The 12,575-nt window shown below is 45.7% G+C and overlaps 1 pseudogene; it reads left to right on the top strand.

Annotated features, from left to right (window-relative positions):
• The first annotated feature begins 11,787 nt into the window (after positions 1-11,787).
• Positions 11,788-11,888, top strand: LOC132504601 (U6 spliceosomal RNA; annotated as a pseudogene).
• The last annotated feature ends 687 nt before the right edge of the window (positions 11,889-12,575 follow it).

Raw genomic sequence — 12,575 nt, 5'->3', positions numbered from 1 at the left:
AAACGCTAGGCTGAGGGATTCCAAGAAAATGGTAACTTTTATGGAATCTTATAGTTTAGTGAAGAGAACAGGCAAACAACAAACACAATAAGTTCACATCTTTCTGACTTGGTCACTTTTGAGCTGAGACCCGAACCAGCAGTGCAAAGAAGCAGGGACCTGCTTTCCAGGGGTGGAAGGGAACAGCAGATGCAAAGACGCTGAAGCAACGATATCTGCCCGTTGGATCATTAGGAGGCCAGTTAAGCTGCAGAATACTGGAGGGCAGAGGGGCAGTGGGGGTAGAGTAGTGAGCTAAGAACTGTTCCCTAGGGTATCGACTCCAGGAGGGCAGGGACCTTCACTGTCGGTTTCACAACTCTACCCCCAGCATCTAGAGTTATTGCTTGGCACACTGCTCAGTAAATATCTGTTGAATGAATAAGTGCGGGAGAGGAAGGAATGAGTGAAACTCATAATTAGCCCGGAGTCAAGTCACAAGCATGCGGCATTCCAGGTCAGCTATGTGAAATTTAACTCTTGTCACCACTAGAGGGCGCCCCTCCACTCACCCACATTATGGGCTAAAACTGAAGGCCCCCTCCTCCCAAAAGTCTCTGGGATTCTCCCAGAGACCTTTGTTTTTATGAGACCGGGAAACTTGGAATTTTAAATCTCACCCCATTGGGCTTGTTTCTTTGGTGGCCTTTGTACTTGTTACCTCTTTCACTTACCATCTGTGTCTCAGCTCAAATATCACCTCCAAAGAGAGACCTTCCTTCTCTGTTTAAAGTTGCCCCCGTTTCATGTTCTGTCCCCTCGCCCTGTTTTATTTCCCTTATAGTTCTGATCACTACAGTATCTGAAATCACTTAATTTATGTACTGACCTGTTTGTCTGTACTCTCCTCCCCCCGCCCCCGTCCCGGCTCCCCCAGGAGATGAGTGTCTGAGAGCAAAGTTCCCCTCTGTTTAAATTACTTCCTTATCACCCAGGGCCTCTCACAGGATATGGCGCACCGGAGATTCCCAATAGGAACAGGTTCAATGAAAAAGATAATGAAATGTCCTTGGTTCTAAGAGCCCCCCAACTCAGAATTGGGTACACACAACGTTTTGAGGGCCCATGGTGCCTGAGGGAGGCTAGCAGGTCTGGAAGGGAAGAGCCTGGAAGCTGGGAGGAAAGATTTGCTGATTAAGGAGGAACAAAAGAGGTGGGAGTGGCAGCTCAGTAGGGGGCTTTGGGGTGGGGATGGGGCCAGGTTTCCTTTCTCAAGATCCTACATCATGCCCCTCCCACTCTCCTAATTCTGTGCGGTTTGAGTCCTACCATGTGCACAGAGCAAAAGAAAAGAAAAACAAAAATACTATCAAGACTTGGGTTGGTGGCTTGGGAGAGGGGTGAGCATCTGGGCAATTCCTGTTTCCTGCTCTAGGGTCCTAGAGCCCTGAAGGGCCAGTGGTTAATAACTTTTCCCCACTATTGTTAGAGCTAGTCAGGGCCGTGAGATACACCTACCCCATTCCTAGCCCCTACTTAACAGAAACTGAGGCCCCAGAGAGAAAGCACCTTCCCAAAGAACACCAAACAAGCCAGTGGAGAATGAGCCTTGGAACCCCAGCAACCCATCCCAGCAGTGCCTCCAAGCACCATGTATGGGTCCCCTTAGTGGCTAGAGGGTGTGTGCTCTCAGCCTTTTGGGGTTTGTATTTGAAAAAACCAAATAGAAATTTTCAATCAACTCTGTGTATGAGGGTATAGAGATCCAGCTGAAGGGACTGCTGCAAACTGCTTCACCACTGTGGCCAGTGGGCACAGCCTGGGGCTGACCAAAGATGGCAGGAGCTGCCTTGGGAGGTAGCAAGCTCCCTATCACATGGGGTAAACAAAATATTTAGCACTTAAGTAGTACTTATGAATGACAGGCACTATTCCAAGTTCTTTATTAGTAAATAATTTATATACTTATTATAAATAAATATATAAAATATATTAATACAATAGAATAATTGATACATTTATTAAATACATTGTTATGTTAATATATCTATATTATCTTGTATTAAATATGTTAAATTATTTTGTTGTTTATTATTATTTTATTGTATTGAATATATTATATTGAACTCGAGAATTCCTTACAACAACCTGTTGTATTAATATCACCATTTGAAAAAATTGAAGTGTAGTCGATTTACAATATTGTGTTAGCTTCAGGTGTATATCACCATTTTGCAGATGAGAAAAATGCACAGAGAGCCAGTAAGTAGTAGTACAGGACATTAAACCCAGTTGGTGGGTCTCCAGAGTCTGGGGCTCAACTACCACCAAAGTCACCCCTACCCCTGCATCAGAATCTCCAGAGGTATTTTTTTAAATGCAAGTTACTAAAACCCACCAAAACAGTTTAGTTTTAGCAAGTTTTTTGGGTAAAGTTTGAGAAGCACCAAACTAGATGAGCTTTAGTTTTTAAGTACTTTTAGTCTTCTGCAGTGGTTAAGGTTGGCTGTTCCCTTGGCCACTCAGTTGCAGTGTGACCTTGGGCAAACTACTTAACCTCTCTGAGCAACCAATACCCTTAGCAAAAATAAAGACATTACAAATACCTATTCATGGACCCTGGACACCCAGAGTCTGGACACCCAGTCACCTTCCCGAGGCAGATTTTAGGAGGGGTAAATCTGATGCCCAGCTGAAGAGGAAATCCCTTGCCCGTTCCTGCCCAAAATGGCCTCAAAGAATTCCCCACTTTCAGTTTGAAAAGAGAGCATCCTGTCAGAGCCCATCATGGTTGCTTGCCTCTATTTCCTTCCCCCATCTCTGCCTTACCCTCTGATTGCTCTAGGTTTGAAACCCCTAAATTAATAATAATAAAAGAGCCATCATCTCATTTATTTATATTTATTTATTATTTTTGGCTGTGTTGGGTCTTCGTTGCTGCGCGTGGGCTTTCTCTAGTTGTGGCGAGCGGGGGCTACTCTTTGTTGCAGTGCGCGGACTTCTCACTGTGGTGGCTTCACTTGTTGTGGAGCATGGGGGCTTCAGTAGATGTGGTGCGTGGGCTCAAGTAGTTGTGGCTCGCGGGCTCTAGAGCGCAGGCTCAGTAGTTGTGGCGCACGGGCTTAGTTGCTCTGTGGCATGTGGGATCTTCGCGGACCAGGGCTCGAACCCGTGTCCCCTTATTGGCAGGCGGATTCTTAACCACTGCGCCACCAGGGAAGTCCAGAGCCATCATTTCTTGAGCTCGTGCCTTTATAGACCAGTGCTTGTATACCTCTGGTGATGGGAAGTGCCCTCCTTCTGTACCAGTTATTTCTAAGAGTTCAAAAGTTCTTCTGTGGAGCTGGTACAGGCCTCCCTGTGACTCCTTCTGTGTGTCACACAGAATGTGTGAAATCCCTCTGCTGCCCAGCCCTGGTGCCACCTCCACAGGACATCTGGAAGGCAGCATTAGTAAGTGATCCAGGGGCTTTCAGAGTCAAAGAATTGGGTGATGGAAGCAGGGGACTGGTTACAAGATTCAGAATTAGGGTTTGTGTTGATTTCAAAATGATTCTCTGTGCCTGAAGCTCAGAGACCATGTCCAGGGGAACCCCTGCCCTGCCTCCCTGCTCCCCAGGCCCTGGGCTTTTAGGGCTCACTCTTCTCCCTGGTCAGAAGCCGTTGCTGGGACTGTGTGTTTGTGCTCATGCCTTTTATGGTTAGTGCTTTTTCTGTCCTGGCTAAGAAATCTTTGCCAACCCCAAGGTCAGGGAGATATTCACCTATGTTTTAAAATTTTTAAATGTAGATTTTTAAAAAGCTTTAGAGGGACCTCCCTGGTGGTCCAGCAGTTACGACTCTGCACTCCCAATGCAGGGGGCCCGGGATCAATCCCTAGTCAGGGAACTAGATCCCGTATGCCCTAGATCCCACATGCATGCATGCTGCAACTAAGACCCAGCACAGCCAAATAAATAAATTAATAATTTTAAAAAAGTTTTAAAAAGTATAAAGCTTTAGAGTTATTCCTTGTATGTTTATGTTTACGATCCATCTCAAACTGATTTTTGAGTGGAGTAAAATTTCCCTATTGAAATGCATGGATCATTCTGTCAAAAATCAAGTGACAATACGTGAGGGTCTGTTTCTGGATTCTCTATTCTATTCCATTGCTCTATTTGCTAATATGCCAATATATACTTTCTTGATTACTCTAGCTTTAAAATGTGTTGAAGTCAAGTAGGTTAAGTCTTTCAACTTTGTCCTCCTTTTTCAAAATTGGTTTGGCTATACTAGGTACTTTACATCTCTCTCTATATTTTGGGGTAAAATGTTGGGATACATTTTGGAATACATACATGACTTGGGAATCATTGCATCTCTTAAAGGGGTGGGGTCTTCCTGGAAATCTAGCATCCTCCATTAGAAATACAGGTCCGGGAATTCCCTGGCAGTCCAGTGGTTAGGACTCTGCGCTTTCACTGCCATGGGCCTGGGTTCAATCCCTGATCAGGGAACTAAGATCCCGCGAGCTGCGCAGAGCCGCCAAGAAAAAAAAAAAAAATAGGACCAACTAGGTCACACTGTAGAGACTGAGCACCTGGGTCAAGAAGGACTGTTATTAGTTAAATTGTGTCCCCCCCAGTACCTCAGAGCGCGATCTTATTTGGAAACAGGGTCTTTAGAGAGGTAACCAAGTTAAAATTAGTTCATTACAGTGAGCCCTAATCCAATATGACTAGTGTGCTCATAAAAAGGGGAGATTTGGACACACAGGCAGGCCCAGAGAGAAGATGATATGAAGAGACACAGGGAGAAGACGGCCATCCACAAGCCAAGGAGTGCCTGAGGCTTCCAGAAGCTGGGAGAGAGGCCTGGGTCAGAACTTTCCATGGAGCCTTCAGAGGGACCACAGCCCTGCTGATACCTTGATTTCAGACTTCTGGTCTCCCAAAGCATGAGACAATAAATTTCTGGTGTTCTTGGCCACCCAGTTTGTGGTACTTTGTTACAGCAGCCCTAGGAAGCGCATATACTTACCCTAGAGTAAGTTGAGGTGGGATCTTCAGTCAGCCAAGGGACTTGAGTTCTAATAGGTTTATCAGGGAGTTGCAAGTGTGTTCAAGATGTCAGCAGAGATTAGAAAAAGACAAGCAGATTTTTGGAGCTGGGAGCTCCTCGAATCCCAGCTTTGTCAGTTTATAACTGTACCACTTTGGGCAAGCAACCCAACCTCTGTGAGACCCACCTGTCAAATGGGAATAGTAATTAATGGGGTTTGGCAGAAAGGGCTGCTATGAGTGTTCCACAAAAGAACATTTGTCTGGCACTGAGCACAATGCTCAATAAATGGTGGTTACTATTTTCCTTTTTGTGGGATGTGCTGTGCTCAAGGAGAGGGAATTGTTTCATTCCGAACCTGATGAATTGACTACTCTGTGAGTATTCACGAAAGGCAGAAAACCAGTGAGAATCCAACCAGGAAAAACAGATACTAGAATAGGGGAATTTATGCAAAGAATTGCTTCCTAGGTAATGGAAGAACCATGGAAGCACGCAAACAGGGGAGGGAGGGTAAAGAACCTACAGATTAGCGACAGCAGGAAGGCCAGTACCACCCCTGGGATTGGAGGGACCAAAGGAGGAGGTGGTGTTTCTGGTACCCAGGAAGGATTGAGGTCACCAGACAGAAGGTGGACCCACAGTGGGCCTGTCTGATGGGAGGTGGAGACATAGGAAATGTAGCTGCTACTGGAAATATTACCTGAGGCAGAGAGAGGGAGAAATACCCAGGCTTCTCCCTTCCTCCCACCCACCAGGCTCCTATCACTGACTCCCATTTGTCAATCTATACAGGAAGTCAGTTGATTTGGCAGCCTGCAGAGGTTGGCCTTCCCGTGATACAGAGCTAAACAGAGGAAGGGCAAGGAATGGATTTGAGGGCAAACAAGCCCAGGCCCAACACTGGGGAGCTAGAGTTATATTTAATCTCTCTAAGCCTCAGATCCCCCATGTAGAAAATGGGGATAATGATATCTATGAGTATCAACTCACAGAATAGCTGACTGCATAAAACAAGACAACACGGAGAAACAGTTGAACCTGGTGCCTGCCATATAGTAGGCAGTACCCTGTAAATGTGAATGAATCATCTAGTTAGCTGTTTTCTGCTCAGAGGATGAAAGGGAAGAAGAGGACAGAGGCCTGGGAATAAACTCAAGGTACTGGAGCAATGCTGGTGCTAGTGATATTTTTATCTTGCAGACGTGCCCATCTGTCCTCTTTCTGTTCTAAGCTGGTGACTGTCATTCTCCTTTTAGAAACCCTGAGTCAGGGCTCACCACACCAAGTTCAGGGTAGTCTCTCTACTCCTTCAAAAGGACTTCAGTCCACTAGATTTTTAGTTGGTGTCTCTGCATCCAACTGCTGCCAGATTTCTTTTACCTCCCCCGGCCTGGTGTTGAGCTGTTTCCGGGATCTCTCTCTGTATAATTAAAAAGAAAAATAGAACAGCAGATGTTGCCAAACACGTATTTAAAGTGACACCCTGGGTTCAGGGAGTGAAAAATAAAAACTTTTAAGGTTTAGATTAAAAGTCTCCATGCCCAGCTGTCTCCTGACCTTGGAATTTCTCCTCAGCCTGGCCGCCTTTAATCTCCTGCCCTAGCTTGTAAAAGCCTTTTAGACCGAGGGCATTTATTTCCCAAAGAACTATTCTAGCCTAATCACATAAAAATGCCCAGCATCCCAGGAACGGCTTGTCAAGTGCAATGTGGTTCTGCAGTTCTCTCCAGAGGCCCTGGAGAAGGTGAGGAAATTGGGGCTCTGATCACCCTAGGAGTCATCCCTGAGTCTTTGCTTCCCTTCACTGTGCCCTTTCTCCACCACATCTAATCCATCAGGAAACCCAGTCGACTGTAGCCCTTCACATTTTCTTAAAATCTGAGCTCTTCTTGTCAGCATCGCCTCTTCCATCTTATCCAGGCCACCATCATCGCTCGCCGAGAGGTCTGCAGTAACCTGCTCCCTGACGTCTCTGCTTCTAAAGCCATTCTGTAACAGCAACCAAAAAAAATCTTTCTAAAACAAATCTGACCCTGTCCCTTCTCTGGTTGTATTATTTTGCTGTAACAAAACTGCTGTAACAAACTACACAAATTTGGTGACTTAAAAACAGTACAAGTGTATTCTCCTACACTTCTGGAAATCAGACGTCCAAAATGAATCATAAGGAGCTAAGATTAAGGTGATGACAGGGCTGGTTCCTTCTGGAAGCTCTGAGGAGAAGTCCATTTCCTTGCCTTTTTCAGCTTCTGTACTCCTTGCCTTGTGACCCCTTCCTCCTTCTTCAAAGCGTATTAGTCCACTCTGCTTTTGTTGTCATATCTCCTCTCTTGAGCCCTCCTGTCTACTTCTTTTTTTTTTTTTTTTTTTTTGCGGTACGCGGGCCTCTCACTGTTGTGGCCTCTCCCGCTGCGGAGCACAGGCTCCGGACGCGCAGGCCCAGCGGCCATGGCTCACGGGCCCAGCCGCTCCGCGGCATGTGGGATCTTCCCGGACGGGGGCACGAACCCATGTCCCCTGCATCGGCAGGGGGACTCTCAACCACTGCGCCACCAGGGAGGCCCCTGTCTACTTCTTAAAAGGACCCTCGTGTTTACATTAGGCTCATCAGGACAATTCAGGATAATCTCTCCATCTCAAGCTCCCCCCCACTTTGCTACATGCCATGCAGGATCTTAGCTGCCCAATGAGGGACTGAACCTGTGCCCTCTGCAGTGGAAGCGTGGATTCTTAACCACTGTACCACCACGGGAAGTCCCTCAAGATTCTTGATCACATCTGCAAAGCCCCTTCTGCCTTATGCGTAATGTATTCGCAGGTTCCAGGGATTAGGACGCGGATGTCTTCATGGGTCATTATTCAGCCTACCACGCCTGCTTAAAGCCCTCCAATGGCTTTGCATCTGAGTTAGAATAAAACCCAAGCTCCCTACCCTTGAGAAAAGGTACGAGAAAGCTTCATCTGACCTAGTGCCTTCCTATTGCTCCAGCACCATGCTCTGCCCCATCCCACCCCTTTTAGCTTACTTGCTTCTCACAGTTCTTCCAACAGCCAAGTCTACTCTTGTCTAAAGGTGTCTCTGCACATGCTGTTCCCTCTGCCTGATTGCGTTCCCCCCAGATCTTCACATGGCTGGCCACTTCCTCCCTTTTAGACTTTAGCTCAAGTCTAAAGAGACTTCTTAGAGAGGTCTTTCCCAGATTAATCCATCGCACCCAGCACTCCCTGCTGTCTCTCATATCACCTAAGTATACTTAATGTCAACATAAGCACTTAATGCTACTGTTTCGTTGTTGTTGTTGTTTTTAAGTTGTTTACTTATTTATTGTCTTATTTATTTAATTTATTTATTGTCTTTCTCTTCCATTAGAATGTGAGCAAATGAGAGAGGAAAACCTTTCCTTGCCTTGGTCGCTGCTGTATCCCCAGTGACTGGTACACAGTATCCTTGATAAATGTGTTTTGAATGGATGGATGGATGGATGGATGGATGATGATGGTCTGGATGTCCAATTTGGTCTCAGGGCTTCAGTGTCCAGGATTCAGGCTCAGGATGGAGGCAGATGAGAAGGGCAGGAGGGTACTTCCTCTGTGCCAGGCCCTGTGCTAGTCTTTCCTTTATGCAATTCAACATTTATTGAACACCTACTGTGTGCCAGGGCTGGTGCAAGTTACTTATTCATGCATGATTTATTCAATTCTAGGAGCATTTGAGTGCCTACTGAATGCTAGGCAATGTACATTTAATAAGCCTCTACTGTATACCACCTGCCCCAAATTAGTGCCTGGGTACACAGTAGTTAAATAAATGTCTGAATCAATGAATGCCCTCAAGGAGTCCCCAGTCTGCCTGCTAAAATGGCCTGTAAATAAATAACTCTAACACACAAAGATAAGCCTATAACATGGGTGTGTTCAGAGTGCAGAGGGGGCCCTTATCACCTTGTATTGGCAGGTACCTTTCCCAGTCTTATCTTCTCACCTGGGAACTAGCTTTTTGAAGGTCAGGTAGACTCACCCCTCATTCACCTGCCTGTCCATCCCCTGGGCACCCAGGAAGGATCTTGCCTGTAGCACGTGCTCAATCAATGCCTGTTGTCTGATTACTGCTGATCCCCTACTGGCAGTTGTTCCTTCATTCATACCTCCGGCAAGAGGGCAGCAGCTCAGTCCTAACCCTGGTGCTGCTGGCAGTGAGCTGGGAGCCTCTGACAGGCTACCCACCCTCCCATTTGGCCTGACTTTTCCAGCCATCAGTGAAGGATTTGGTCTCCTTCCTTGGTGTAACTCCTTGCCTGGACTTCTATATAATCTATTATAAAAATTCAGGCAATGCACAGAAATTGTTAAAGATTCAAGTACTCACCATAAGGGATTCCCCTGGTGACCTAGTAGTTAGGATTCCAGGCTCTTGCTGCGGTGGCCTGGGTTCAACCCCTGGTCGGGGAAGATCCGGCAAGCCATGCAGTGCGGCCAAAGACCAGAACAAAACAAATCCTCACCATAGTCACAAGACTTTGCCTGATCTGACACTTTCCTTCCCTCCTTCCATTCTTCTTTTTTAAAAAAATAGTGGTTAGGGGCTTCCCTGGTGGCGCAGTGGTTGAGAGTCCGCCTGCCGATGCAGGGGACACGGGTTCGAGCCCCGGTTTGGGAGGATCCCACATGCCACGGAGCAACGAGGCCCGTGAGCCACAACTACTGAGCCTGCGCGTCTGGAGCCTGTGCTCCACAACGGGAGAGGCCGCCACAGTGAGAGGCCCGCGCACCGCGATGAAGAGCAGCCCCTGCTTGCCGCAACTGGAGAAAGCCCTTGCACAGAAACGAAGACCCAGCACAGCCAAAAATAAATAATTATTTTTTTTTAAAATAGTGGTTAAAAAATAACATAAAATTTACATAACATAAAATTTACCATTTTAACCATTTTAAAGTGTACAGTTCTGTGTCATCAGGTACATTCCCACTGTTATGCCACCGTCACCAGCATCCTTCCCTTCTTTTTTAATAATAATTTAAAAATTCACTATTTGCTCATCGTCTTTTATTGGGGTCTTACAGTTAATGATCAGTTTGTTTGAATATTTACAAAGATAACTTTAATAATGTACCAATTGTTTTGATAAGAAATGGCTAATATGGAGTTTGGCGTAGTAAAATGAAGTTGTGAAATTACTTTTTGGAGTTACTGGCATGCAAAGTAATAAAGATTGTGCCACTGTGAGCAAGTATAAAAATGAAGAAGAATACTATGCAGTTCTAAGCTTAAAAAAATAGGAAATAAACATATATATGGTTTAAAATAATAATATATTATTGTTATCAATTTAAGAAACAAAACTTTACCACTTTCACAGCAGCATTATGCACAATAGCCAAAAGGTAGAAACAATCCAAATGTCCATCAGTGGATGAATGGAAAAACAATGTGCTATATACATACCATGGAATAGTATTCAGTCTTAAAAAAGAAGGAAATTCTGACACGTTACAATATGGATGAAACTTGAAGACATTGTGCTCAGTGAAATGAGCCAGTCACAAAAGGACATATATGGTGTGATTCCACTTATGTGAGGTACCCAGAGTAGTCAAGTTCATAGAAATGGAAAACAGAATGGTAGCTTCCAGAGGCTGGGTGGATGGAGATTTGGGGAGAGTTATTTACTCACTAGGTGTAGAGTTTCTGTTTGGGATTGTTTGGGCTGAATGTTTACTTCCTCCTGAAACACTTTTTTTTTTTTTTTTTCGGTACGCGGGCCTCACTGTTGTGGCCTCTCCCGTTGCAGAGCACAGGCTCCGGACACGCAGGCTCAGCGGCCATGGCTCACGGGCTCAGCCGCTCCGCGGCATGTGGGATCTTCCCGGACTGGGGCACAAACCCGTGTCCCCTGCATCAGCAGGCGGACTCCCAACCACTGCACCACCAGGTAAGACCTGAAACACTTTTTTAAAATGAATTTGTTTATTTATGGCTGCATTGGGTTTTCGTTGCTGCACGCGGGCTTTCTCTAGTTGCGGCGAGCAGGGCTACTCCTCGTTGCAGTGCACGGGCTTCTCATTGTGGTGGCCTCTCTTGTGGAGCACAGGCTCTAGGCACGCGGGCTCAGTAGTTGTAGCTTGTGGGCTCTAGAGCACAGGCTCAGTAGCTGTGGTGCACGGGCTTAGTTGCTTCACAGCATGTGGGATCCTCCCAGACCAGGGTTCGAACCCATGTCCCCTGCATTGGCAGGTGGATTCCTAATCACTGTGCCACCAGGGAAGCCCCTCCCAAAACTCTTATGTTGAAGCCCTAACCCCCAGTGTGATAGAATCTTTGGAAGGTGATTAGGTTTAGATTAGGTCGTGAGAGCAGGATCCTTATGATGGGATTAGTGCCCTTATAAGAGGGGGAGAGAGAGAAAGGTCCCTTTCCACACACATACCGAGGAAAGGCTCCACGAGCACACAGGGAGAAGGCAGCTGCTTACAAACCTAGAATTGAGTCCTCACTGGGAAATGAATCTGCTGGCACCTTGACCTTGGACTTCCCAGCCTCCAGAACTGTGAGAAATAAATGTCTGTTGTTTACGCCACTCAGTCTATGGAATTTTGTTATACTGGCCCAAGCTAACTAAGACAAGGATAATGAAAAAGTTCTAGAGTTGGATGGTGGTGACAGTTGCACAACAATGTGAATGTACTTAATGTTACTGAACTGTACACTTAAAAATGGTTAAATGATAAATCCTATGTTATACGTATTTTGCCACAATTAAAAATCAAAGTGCTCACCTCAGTCTACTAAAGTTGGAACAATACAAAGGTTGGCATGGCCACTACACAAGGATGACATGCATATTTGTGAAGTGTTCCACTAAAAAAAAAAAAAAAAAAGAAAAAGAACAATAATAACAAGAAAAACCCTAACATTACCAGCATTTCTCATTGAAATTCTCCATCGCCCCATCCCAGTCTCTTCCAACTCACTCCCCAGAAGTAACTACTATCCTCAGTTTTGGATTTATCCTTTACTGTAACATTGCTTTTCTATATACACTGTTTACTTTGGCCTGTTTTTCAACTTTATATAAACTTTACTGTGTGCCTACTTCTGCAGCTTGCCTTCCAGTTCAACATTTTTTGGTCAGAGTCATCTTGTAGACACAAGGAGCTCTAGGTCATTCTTTTTCACTGCTGCACAGTATTCCACCTTATGAGGTACCTGTCACAGGCTTCTTCAGAGCCTTTCCGCCTCCCCTCTCAGGTGATTTCCTTTGGCCACTTGTTTCATCCTAACCATTAATTACTACGTTGACCGATTCTGCGTGGGCTCTGACCAAATGGCCTCCATCTGGGCTTCCCTGTGTGACACTGAGTGACTGCCTAGGTGCTCGCATGTGGGTAATGCTGAAGAATAAGGAAGTTTACACCCCATGGGGCAAACCTTTGATCAGGAGCCAGTAGATAATTCTTCTCCCTTCTTCCTCTCCCCAGAACTGTCCTAAGTTGCCATAGTAAATATTGCCTTTTCTCAGTACTCTCATTCACTCCCCCTTTCCCTGCCTCAC

Source organism: Lagenorhynchus albirostris, chromosome 14, assembly GCF_949774975.1.
Source record: "Lagenorhynchus albirostris chromosome 14, mLagAlb1.1, whole genome shotgun sequence".
NCBI classification, from domain to species: domain Eukaryota; kingdom Metazoa; phylum Chordata; class Mammalia; order Artiodactyla; family Delphinidae; genus Lagenorhynchus; species Lagenorhynchus albirostris.
This window is presented reverse-complemented; position numbering and strand designations above follow the sequence as displayed.